The 12,451-nt window shown below is 41.0% G+C and overlaps 1 protein-coding gene across 2 annotated transcripts in view; it reads left to right on the forward strand.

The window, feature by feature from the left end:
* Positions 1-12,451, forward strand: part of LOC108272781 (retinoic acid receptor beta) — a 164,224-nt gene that overhangs the window by 65,330 nt on the left and 86,443 nt on the right. The gene's annotated exons all lie outside the window — the stretch shown is intronic.

Here is a 12,451-nt window from a genome sequence, read left to right on the forward strand (position 1 = left end):
TCCAAGGATATATATATATATACACACACACACACACACACACGCTGGATGTACAGTCCCCTCCAAAACTATTGGAACAGCAAGACCAATTTATTTGTTTGTGTTATACTCCAAAGACATTTGGGTTTGAGATCAAAAGACAGATATTATTTCACAGCTTATATTATAGAGCTTTTATTTCCTGGTATTTACATCTAGATGTGTTAAACAACATAATATATAGAACCTTTTGTATCAGACCAATTTTAGGCAAGCAAAAGTATATGAACAGATAAGTCTTGAAGTAGATTAAAATAAATCACACTTAATATTTGGTTGCATATCTCTTGCTTGCATTAACTGCATCAAGCCTGTGACTCACTGACATCACCAAATGGTTGGTTTCTTCTTTTGTGTTGCTTTTCTAAGGTTGTACAATAGCCTCTTTCAGTTGTCGTTTGTTTCGTGGGGGTTTCTCCTCTTCAGGAGGTGAAATGCTGCTCAATTGGGTTAAGGCCTGGTGATTGACTTAGTCAGTCTAAAACCTTCCACTTTTCCCCCCTGATAAAGTCCTATGTTGAGTCGGCAGTGTGTTTTGGATTATTGTCTTGCTGTATGATAAAGCTCCTCCTGATTAATCTGGATGCATTTCTTTGTAAATTGGAAGACAAAATGTTCCTATAATCATTTAAATTCATTCTGTTGCTACCCTCATGAGTTACATCATCAATAAAGATTAGTGAGCCTGTTCCAGTAGCCAAGCAACCCAAGCCATGACACTGCCTCCACCATGTTTCACAGATCAGCTTGTATGTTTTGGATCATGAGCAGATCCTTTCTTTCTGCACACTTTGGTGCTGCCTTTCCATCACTTTGTTAGAGGTTCATCTTCTGTAACGAGGTAAAATCCCTGTCTCTCGAGTGCAGGAACTTGGATGACATATTACTGCAGTGAGACACAGACAATGAATTGTTAATACTGAATAATTGACATATCGCTACTAAACTCCTAAGAGGACCATTTTACGACTCGGGGTCATGTCTCAATTCAGGTTTACAGCTTAACTGACTCAGACAGGATCTTTCAACAGTGCACTAAGCTCTGATGTGGTAGAGGAGCTATGAACATCCAGACTTAAATAAATATAGATTCGTTCTTTTTTTTGTTTTGTTTTTTTCGAAGAAATCATCCCTTGCACTGATTAGTACTGAAAGCCAGTGTTAGACTGACTCATATATAGCAGGCGTCCACAGAGAGTGCTGGAATAAAACAGAATGAGACCGAGTGAGAGAGGAAAGACGCGTCTAGTCAGAAATCCTCTCCTGATGCCAGGCAGACTTTTAAAAATAAATCCAGTGATGACTCAGTCAGTTGTTTTTTTTGTTTTGCCCCATGATATTATGAACCATGTGTTCCAACTCAAATACATTTTCTCTTATGCTAGTGGAAGTTGCCCAATTCCTGCTTTCAAAATGAAAACACTTGGCAGATCTCCAATTTATTGAGAGAGAGAGAGAGAGAGAGAGAGAGAGAGAGAGAGAGAGAGAGAGAGAGAGAGAGAGAGAGTGAGATGCTCAGCAAACAGAAGCTAGTCTTCTGTGTTTTAAATAAAAACTATTTGGGCTATAAATTTCTACAGTTTGACTAGCATGAGAGTTTTATGCAGGTTTTGTATAAGGGATTTGTGATTAAGATTCTTTTCTATCATTATAAAAAATAAAACATCATATAGCTCCAGGGTCCTTGGTTTGATCCGGAGCTCGGGTTACTGTCTATGCAGAGGTTGCATGTTCTCCCAGTATCCCAGGGGGTTTTGTCTGGTTTCCTCCCACCTCCCAAAACATCCCAGTAAGAGGATTTGCTGTGCTAAACTGCTCCGAGGTGTGAACGAGTGTGTGAATGCGTGTGTCCACCAGCCTCACACTCAGCATTCCTGGGATAAGCTCCGGCTCCACCACGACCCTGACCGGGATTACTGAAGATGAAGGAATGAATGATTTAAAGCTTGTTCACTACTAAATATTTACTTTGGCTTTAATTCACATTAACTGAAATGGTAAGGTTTGTCATTCCTAGTTAATTTCTGTTTTTAATTGGGTTGATTTTTTTTTTAATTCAGTTTGAGCTTACTCATAATGACCACCTGTCACTGACCGTTAAACATTATTTGTACAAGGGGTTCATTATAGTCTTGGTGACATCATCAAAGAATACTTCAAAGCATGCATCAAAGATACAGCATACATCAAATGAAACATACATCAAAGAATGCAAAGAAAAAAGAATGCAAAAAATCTATATGATAAAGCCATTCGAGGGTGTTTACACCAAAGGGGAAGTCAGAGGTTACTGGTGATCCGAGTGCCGCTGGTGATAAATGAAGCAGAAGAGTGAAACCAAAACAACATTAGACAAGATGAAAAGATGGAGACGTTACAGCACTAAACATGGCAGATACCCTTATCCAGAGTGCTTTGTGGTCTCCATTTAAAACATCCTCATGCTAGTACAAATAGGTCAGGAACTACGAATCCCATCAATACCTGATAGAGTGGAGTTAGTAGGAGTTTGTACCGCAAAAAGTCAAGTTTCTTTTTAAACGAATGCTCATTTACGTAAGTGCTGGGTGGAAGAAAACTTAATAGTATTCTTCCCACTTAGCCTGGGGGGTGTCAGGACAGAAAAGAGTCTTACCGCATGTCTTCCTTGTACCTTGTGGGTCAAGTCGAGCCGTGCTTATAGGGTGTGATAAGTGCCTTTACTTAAAAACAAGTCATGCAGCTGCGTTCTATTTAGTGTTCAGGTGGCATTCGAGGAAAGTTGCAGAGAGTCCAATCTCCAGAACTGACCAAGCACCTAAATGGCCTCTGAGGAGAGACACACCCAGATCCCCTGGAAGATGTAAAAGAGAAACGACTGAGTCAAGTTCGAAATGTGAGGAGAGAAAGATAGTTGGTCGTCCAGAACTATTCCAAGGCTGCGTATGTCGTGAGACGCATAAAGTGATGGTTATTTGGGCAGAGGTTCTATCAGATGATGCAAATCTGCTCGCACAAGGCATGGAGGAATTAACACTGACAGCAGGAGACTTTATAGTGTACATGTGTAATTCTTGCTGTTGCTTTAACCTTGCTTATGTAACCTTGTTATTTAACAGGCATGCCAATGAAGCACACCTTGAACTTGAACACAGAGAGACAGCAAAGACTTTTCACTGTCACTTTTTTATCCCACATCAGAGATAGAAAGGGATTAAAGTATTTCCTAATCTAACACCAGGCATTTGAAGCTGGACCCTTGGTGCTAAGTCAAGTTTCTTCTAGGTGAATCCCAATATCCTGCCTACATTGCCCTGTAGAAACGAAACCACTGCAGCTCAGTACAAACCCACCCAGTTCTCCTGGGTAACAAGAATAGTTGTGACTGTCAAAAGTTAAACTTATATATGCATGCACAGACAATTGTGCTGGCAGTATATATACTCATATTCTCATATAGGAAGGTGATGCAACGCCACCGCAGCACTGTTAAATGAGATGTTGGATTTATCTATAGGGGAAGACGATACGCTGGCCGAACAGCGGGGGTGTTCATTTTACACAGTCTTTCCGGTTGGAAAACAATAAATCATTTGGAAAAAAATACAATAAAATTCAGTATATTTATGCAGATGCAGTAGGCCTACAGTGTCCTACGGTTTTCTTCATGTATTTAAAAATCATTTGCTTTTCACGGTCCAGTTCTAATTCGAAATCGTTTTCATATTGGAAAATAATCACTTGACTTGAAACATTCATTTTGAAAGCAGATATGTTCTTAAATATTTGTACCAGTGCTGCCAGAGAAATGCTATAAGATGATAGACATTTGAAAGTTTCAAAGCACATTTCATGCCAGATCATACTGAAAGCACTGCTGAACATTTTTAACAACATGGGTAATTTCCATTACTCTCATTCTATTAAAGAAAGTGCGTTTTTTTTTATGGACGGATTTTGTGATTTTTCATACATAAAGCTCACACAAATGCAGAAAACTTTCTCAAATTAAAGACCGTTCCACCGCTCTGGCTTGGAATGCTTCCCCTTTTTCGCCGCTCTCATGGCTGCCAGGTGAGTTTAGGGATAGATGAGCTGAGGCTGATGTGTGTAAATCAGGTGTAAAACATTTCTAAAATGTATCCTGCAGTCTGAAGTCAGTGTCAGACAAACCTGTCAACATGTCAAAACCAAAGTTTCCTCCAGGCTGCTTCACTCCCCGTTAGCCATTTTTCATCTCTCTATAATGCCAGTCAGGGGGAGAAAAGGCGAACGGGGCTAGTCTGCAGGTGCCTGCAAGTAATGACCTCTAAATGACCTCTGAATGACCGTGCTGAATCTTCTCAGTGATGACCACTGGACTGTCAGAATCCTGCAGACTCTCACAGTCTGACTGTCAGAAACTCACCACTGCTTATCGACACATTGCCGCTGGGAGAAACTGTGTGTGTGTGTGTGTGTGTGTGTGTGTGTGTAAAAGAGAGTCTTAGAGAGTGTGAGTGGGTCCAACTAGTTAAACAGTGGTGAAGATGGTTAAAGATTGGTCACAATATTTTACCAAAGCTATTTGTATTGCCAGAAAATCTGTACGCCATGATCATCAAGACACACACACACAGGAAAATTAATCTGGTTGTGGTTAAGGGTTTGTAAGGAGCCTCACAGCAAATAAGAAAAACAATGAATTGCTTGAGTGCGTAGTTGCATTTTGCAGTGTTCTGAAATGATCCTTAAGGTCAAGACAGTAGGTTGTAATCAGCAGGATTTTTTGCTGGACTTCTTTTGCATAACTCTGTCCTAAATTATTAAACATTTCCCTGTTGGTATGGTTTTCATCGTTATAGGAAAAATCCAAACATAGTACTTGGTGCTTTACGGACTGTTATAATGTACTCGATGCATGATACAGTGGTGTTTGAAAGTTTACACAAAGAGAACCCAATTAAACAAATGAGACAAAAATATCTTTGGTCGTTTATTTATTGAGGAAAATGATCCAATATTACATATCTGTGACCGGCAAACGGGTGTGAACCTCTAAGGTTAGCAGTTAATTTGAAGAAGAAATTAGAGTCAAGTGTTTTGAATTAATGGGATGACGATCAGGTGTGAGTGAGCGCCCTGTTTCATTTAAAGAACAGATATCTATCAAAGTCTGGGCTTGTTTGTGGAAGTGTGTCATGGCGTGAACAAAGGACATTTTTGAGGACCTCAGACAAAGAGTCGTTGATGCTCATCAGGCAGAAAAAGTTTATAAACCTGTCTGTAGAGAATTTAGACTCCACCAATGTACAGTCAGACAGATTGTGTACAAAAGGAGGAAAGTCAAGACCATTACCCCCCCCCCCCCCCCCACCACCACCCCCGCTTTTTCTTTTATTTTAATCCAGTAAATTACATTCAGCAGTATGACACCAACTCCTATTCATACAGAATTTGTATTTGTATATTAGTGTAATCTTCTTTCACAACGGCTGCACATGGCCAGGTAAGATCATTTATTTTAACGATGCTCAATTCCAGATATTAGAATATTCTGATATGTATATCTACATATTACAGATATGCATCTGTATTTTATGCCTATATTCATTCAGTAGCCTGAGTATAATAACAGCTTGGGGTGGACTACAGTATATTCTGAAAACCCCAGTATGTTTGCTTTAGATGGTTGGTTAGATGGATGGATAGATGGATGGATGCATGTAAGGATGGATGCATGCATGTACGCATACATGTTAGATGGATGGATGGATGGGTGGATGGTTAGATGGATGGGGGTTAGCTAGATGGATGGTCAGATGAATGGATGGATGCATGGATGGATGGATGGATGGATGGATAGTTAGATGAATGGCTGGATGCATGGAAGGATGGATGGATAGATGGAATTCATCCTCCAGAGTGAAATTTGGTCAAACCTCTGCAATCTGGACTGTGGTTCTATTTACTGTGTGTATTTGCATATGCCCTTGTGTATGTGTGTGTGTGTGTGTGTGTGTGCGTTTGTAGCCCAGCACTGCTTGATTAGCTTGAGTGTGAGTTATATAACAGGGTGTGAGTCCAGAGTCAGAACTCCATCCCTAGGAATCACTGTTTTTCATTTGCCACTAATAGAGTTCGTCTGGAACTGAAGTGAAAGACACAAAGCACAAGAGTTTTACTCTCTCTCCATCTTCATTCTCTCCACATACACGCTGACACTCATTTCCTACTGTGTGCTTTTAAAAATCTACTTCACTTTAGCTTTTACTTAATACTGCATAATCATTTTACCTACAGAGAGATCAGAAGAGCTGTGAACATGTCATCAAGTCAAACAGACTGCATATAACCTGCTATACATCCCTAACCAGAATATATACCCTTCTCTCAAATTCTCACTGGCGCTTGTTTCTCTTCTCTGCCACTCTTTCACGGGCATCTTGCGACTAGCTTCATGGTTGCTGCATGCTACCATGCTTTGGTCTGCATTATGTATTGTTGTATTGGAGATTTCATCAAAAGCAAAGTCACCTGTGACTTCTCCCTCACAAAACATGAATAATACATTGCGATCTCGTTAGAATGTGGACAAGGTGCCTGAATTAAAAATCAATGCACACTCTCTTCACTGCAAATGAACGTGAGTGGGAACAGCTTTTTTGTGGATGGAGATGTCAGTGTGGATGCAGACTCTCAGACAGAGACACAGTCATCAGTCAAGCCTTCAGTGCTCTATAGTCATTGAACTCTAGTCATTACTGCACCACTTCACCCTACTCCCTTAAAATGATTGCATAGTTATTTCTTTTTTTTTTTTTTGGAGGACTTCTCTCAGAAGAAGAACAGCCAAGACATGCCTTGCTTCCAAATGTATGTAAGGGATAAAATCAAATCAAATTTTATTTGTCACCTACATAACCATACATAGTGTGACACGCGGTGAAATGCTTTTTACCACCGCGCCGATATGTAAAAGAGAATAAAAATTTTAAAAAAAGATTACATGTAATAAAGATCAAAAATATAATCAGGAAAAAAACCAATATAATATATAGAGAATAAAACTAGAATATATGAATAGAACATTTCAGACAAAAAAAATCCAAACGTATATCGTGAAATAGTAAAATGACAAAACTAAAAAGGTTTACAATTATAATATACTAAATGGAGGAGAAATACTGTACATGTGCAAATGAGGTGTGCAAAATATGATGTGAGTGAATGTAGATGTATAAAATGTAATAACAGGCAGGATGAGGTAGTGGATGTTGTATGTGTGAGTCCAGTTCTAGTCCTGGTTGAGGGGAATCGCCTGCGGGAAAAGCTCCTCCTCGTTCTCTCTGTGTTGGCCTTCAGGGAGCGGAGACGTTTCCCTGACCATAACAGAGAGTACAGTCCGTTGTTGGGATGGCTGAGGTCCTGCGTTATCTTCCTGGTCTTGGTCCGGCACCACTTGTTGTAGATGGACAGCAGGTCTCGGAGCTCAGTGTGGATGATACGCTCAGCTGTTCGCACCACCCTCTGGAGAGCTCGTCTGTCCTGCATGGTGCTGTTCCCAAACCAGGCTGTCATGTTTCCCATCAGGATGCTCTCAATAGTGCAGGTGTAAAAGTTCCTGAGCACCTTAGAGGACAGTTTAAAGTCTTTCAAGTGCCTGAGCTGGAATAGACCCTGACAGGCCTTCTTCACCAGGGTGCTGATGTGACAGAACCAGTGATGTTGACACCAAGGTAACGGAAACTGTCCACACGCTCCACTGGGGTCCCGTTGATCTCAAGTGGATGGTTGCTCCTCTCCTGCTTTGTGTTGAAGTCACAACCAGCTCCTTTGTCTTGCTGACGTTCAGGAGGTGATTGTTCTCCTGGCACCTGTTCTCCAGGCTCTTAGTCTCCTCTAAATAGGCCTTCTCGTCGTTATCGGAGATCAGGCCCAACACAACAGTGTCATCAGCAAACTTAATAATGGTGGAGGAGTTGAAAGTGGCTACACAGTCATAGGTGTACAGGGAGTACAGCAGGAGGCATGTAACATGACAGGCATGCTGCTATAGGAAAATAATCGAAAACAGGATGCTGTCAAGTGGTCTGACAGGAAGTGAAGTTAGTGTTACCACCCCGAAGTTGATTAGTTTCCTAAGTGTTCCTCTTATACCACAGAAATCTACTCTCAGTTACTAACATGCATCCATTTTCTATACTGGTTATATTTCAGGGTCACGGGGAACCTGGAGCCTACCCCAGGAGGCATAGGGCACAAGGTGGGGTACACCCTGGACAGAGTGCCAATCCATCACAGGGCACAATCACTCACACACTCACACACCCATTCATACACTACGGACACTTTGGACACGCCAATCAGCCTACCATGCATGTCTTTGGACTGGGGGAGGAAACCGGAGTACCCGGAGGAAACCCCCGCAGCACGGGGGAGAACATGCAAACTCCGCACACACAGGGCAGAGGCGGGAATCCAACCCCCACCCCTGGCGGTGTGAAGAAAATGTGCTAACCACTAACCGCTGGCCATGGCACTGACAAACCCTAAAACCCTGTGTCCTGAAGACTTTCAGAACTGTTAGAAAGTACTGACATTGGAGACTCCTTCCAAAAATGCTAAATATATATCTCCTCACTGAAAGCATCACTATATTAAGACGTCTGTTACTATAGCAACGATAATGTATTAGAACGAGCGCATTAACTTAAACTGTGCTAACACTTTCTGACCAATCAGAATCCAGCATATCATCAGCCCTGTTGTATGAAAATCTATAAACGATGATATCATCCACGTCTAAATTTCCATAGAAGTAAGTACTGGTTCAAAGTACTTTGGTTTATTTTTGTGCTTTAGATTTATATGGGTCAATGTCACCAACATATTTTCATCAAATCGGCCTATTCCACATGTTAATGAATCTTTCATAATACCAGCCAGCCCAGTTTAGGAGTATTCCCCTGGGTCAAACCTCCAATGCTGTATACAGTGTTGCTGAACAACTAGCTTGAAGTAAATGGGTTTTTAGCATGTAGTATGCTTAACGCTAATTTGTGTTCTTAAACTTCCATTACTCGTTAGTTCTGTTTGCTCTGAAATTTTAAGAAGTATATTTAGACAACAGTAGTCTAACTGTAGTCTCTGTAGTCTGATGAATTTAATGGAAGCCGTGAATCAGGAGCCAGATACAGGGCTGTAATTGAGTCATTTGAATTCACTCTCTCTCTCTCTCTGTTTCTCTCTCTCTCTCTCTTGCTCGCTCACTCGCTTGCTCTCTCTCTCCCCTCTCTCTCTCCTCTCTCTCTTTCTCTCTCTCTCGCTTGCTTGCTCTGTCTCTCTCTCGCTCTCCTCTCTCTTTCTCTCTCTCGCTCACTCGCTTGCGGTCTCTCTTTTCTCTCTTTCTCTCTCTCTCGCTTGCTTGCTCTGTCTCTCTCTCGCTCTCCTCTCTCGTTCTCTCTCTCGCTCACTCGCTTGCGCTCTCTCTTTTCTCTCTCTTTCTCTCTCTCGCTCGCACGCTCTGTCTCTCTCTCTCTTTCTCTCCCTCTCGCTTGCTCTCTCTCTCCTCTCTCTCTTTCTCTCTCTCGCTCACTCTCTCTCCTCTCTCTCTCCTCTCTTTCTTTCTCGCTCACTCTCTCTCTCGATCACTCTGTCTCTCCCTTGCTCTCCTGTCTCTCTCCTCTCTCTTTCTCTCTCTCTCACTCACTCGCTTGCTCTCTCTCTCTCTCCTCTTTCTTTCTCTCTCTCGCTCACTCGCTTGCTCTCTCTCTCCTCTCTCTTTGTCTCTCGCTCGCACTCTCTCCCTTTCTCTCTCTCTTGATCGCTGTTTCTCCCCTGCTCTCCTCTGTCTCTCTCCTCTCTCTTTCTCTCTCTCACTCACTCTCTCTGTCTCTCTCTTTCTCCTCTTTCTCTCACTCGCTTGCTCTGTCTCTCTCTCACACTCCTCTCTCTCTTTCTCTCTCTCTCTCGCTCACCGCTTGCTCTCTCTCTCTCTCTCTCTCTCTCTCTTGCTCAGTTCACTTGTGCTTCTCTTCTCGTTGCTCCCATTGTGGTAAATATCCAATGCTGTCCATAGACACCGAACCTATATTTTATTTATAACCCACATTTTGATCTAAATTTGATAGCGTTCTCTCATTTCAGGCTTATTGTAACTCACTAGAGCGAAGTTCTTGAACTTTTTGTGTCAGACAAACACAAACACAAGCAACCCTCTCCGAAGTCTGTGTACAGATAGAATGCTCTTTCTTTTTTTGGTCCACATCTGCACCACATCTGGTTCATCTAATGAGAGGCTTCAACCTCAGCCTTGAGTGACAGCTTGACACTTTGACCCCACCACAAACTTTTTCTCGCCACTTAGTAGCTCTTAAACTTTTCTTAAACAAAAGTCTTGTTTCAGCTGAAATACTATAGATGCAATATAAATACTATAGACTCAGTAAAAGCAAGGTTTTTGATTATATCATTTACTACCAATTTGTTTAAAAGTAAATATTATTACTAGGGGTATAACACAATTTCGCTACCTGCATCTGTATCCATTTAGAGCTCCAGATATTCGTATCTTTATCTGTATTTGGATTTAAACCTGAAGTGCCTTAAAGCGCTGACCCTCACCCACAAGAAACCGCCTTTTTTCACTGTTGTCATTTTTGTTGTTTCCCTATTCCCTATTTTGTTGCACACCTCTAGTCTCAATCAGATGAACTAAGAAGGTTTCTTATTTGTATCTGTATTCTAATCCACTGAACAATGTACTCTTATTCGTTTACATCACTCGTATAAATTAGTTTTACTTCATGGATATCGTAGCAACTTCACTACTGAAGAATATACTTTGGAAAATATAGGTTGTTCAGCATATATTTGATCCACTTCGCTCATAAAAGATAAATAAATACAATACACAAGCGTATTGATTATTATACTAGCAGACACAGAACAGATCCATGCACTTAACGGGAGTAAATTTAATAACGGCGTAATTTATTACGTGTGCACACTTATAGACTGCCTCTTTGTATATTATAGGATGACAATCATTTTGCTTAGTAGACTTCCGGGGATCTGTTGTTTTTTCTTCTTCAATGTGTTATCTTCAGTGGATTATACCGTAATGCAGACTGTCAGTTGAAAATTTTTATAAAACGCACCGGCCTAGCTTTGTGTCTAAAAGAAATCCGTCCCGAGCAAATCTCTTCACTGTGCCGCTGCGACATTCCTCAACTTCCTAATTGACACGTTTGTATTATTTCCTTGTCAATCTGACAGCGGTGTCATCTAATTTATTCCCCCGAGTCTGTTCCAAAGCCAGCCAGGCTTATTAATGCCTATAGTCTCAGTGCTATAAGCAGCGTCATTCTCTACTCTCTCCATGGCAGCCACAAATAAATCAAGAAAACGGCATCTTTGGTGCGTTCATTAATAGGCACACATGTGTCCGTTCCAAACCTTCACTATTCTCTGAATGGACTTTGATTGAAAGCCGGTCTTTTTAAAAAAAAAAGGCTTCATTCTTATTCTTATGCTGTAGCAGCTTTTCTGGCTGTCCAAGCTCGAATTGATTGGCCCTTAAAGATGAGACGCGGATGTGTCTCCTATCAGCCTCTAGTCCCTAACATAGTGAATTACTACCTATGGACACTAAAGTGCTTAGCTTGAGTAGGTCATAAAGAGGAGTAGATTTACTGCAACACTGGGACACTTCCTTCAGCTTTCAGGAAAAGCTGTGACATCACGTGTAAACAATCAACACACTCGAACGAGATAACACAGCATTAAAGTCAGCTCTGTTCTGACTGGCTAGCAAACGTCTGGCGAATGACCTGCCGGTCCTAGTGTATTATACACAGCAATATTCAAAAAGAACAAACCTACTAAGAGTTATTTTATGTTGAATTTTGTACGTGTCGTTTTATATCAGTTGCTTTGATTAACGATGCGATTCGGGATACGCTCGATTGATTAACGCACAGACCATTAATTCCGTAGAAATTCATGCCGTTTCAAAAATATTGACATTATTTTAAATAGCAAAGGAAAAGCATGATACATCCCATGTACATTTTACAATTCCATTGACCTTGATTGAATGTCTCAAATACCTTTATTAAGTCCTGAGCACACTGTAAAAAAACAACAACAGAGAAACGCATGTGCTGTAGCATGTGCTGGATCGAGTGCTATTTTATAGGACTGTTCATGCAGCAAGGTTACATTACATTTGACGGCAAATTAAAAAAATAAATGCTATTTCCATCTTCAGTCCACCTATCCCTGATTATTTCAGGTTTAAAATGGGTCGTTTAGATGCTATTGAAAAACCCCTGAGAAAAAAAAAATAATTCTAGCAACCTTGGAGGCGTGAATTGCACACGGGTTATTTGAAATATATAAATGGAGAATCCAGAGAATGAACTTCCATGTACGCAGGTGCGTAACCCAT

This window comes from Ictalurus punctatus, chromosome 12 (genome assembly GCF_001660625.3).
Source record: "Ictalurus punctatus breed USDA103 chromosome 12, Coco_2.0, whole genome shotgun sequence".
NCBI classification, from domain to species: domain Eukaryota; kingdom Metazoa; phylum Chordata; class Actinopteri; order Siluriformes; family Ictaluridae; genus Ictalurus; species Ictalurus punctatus.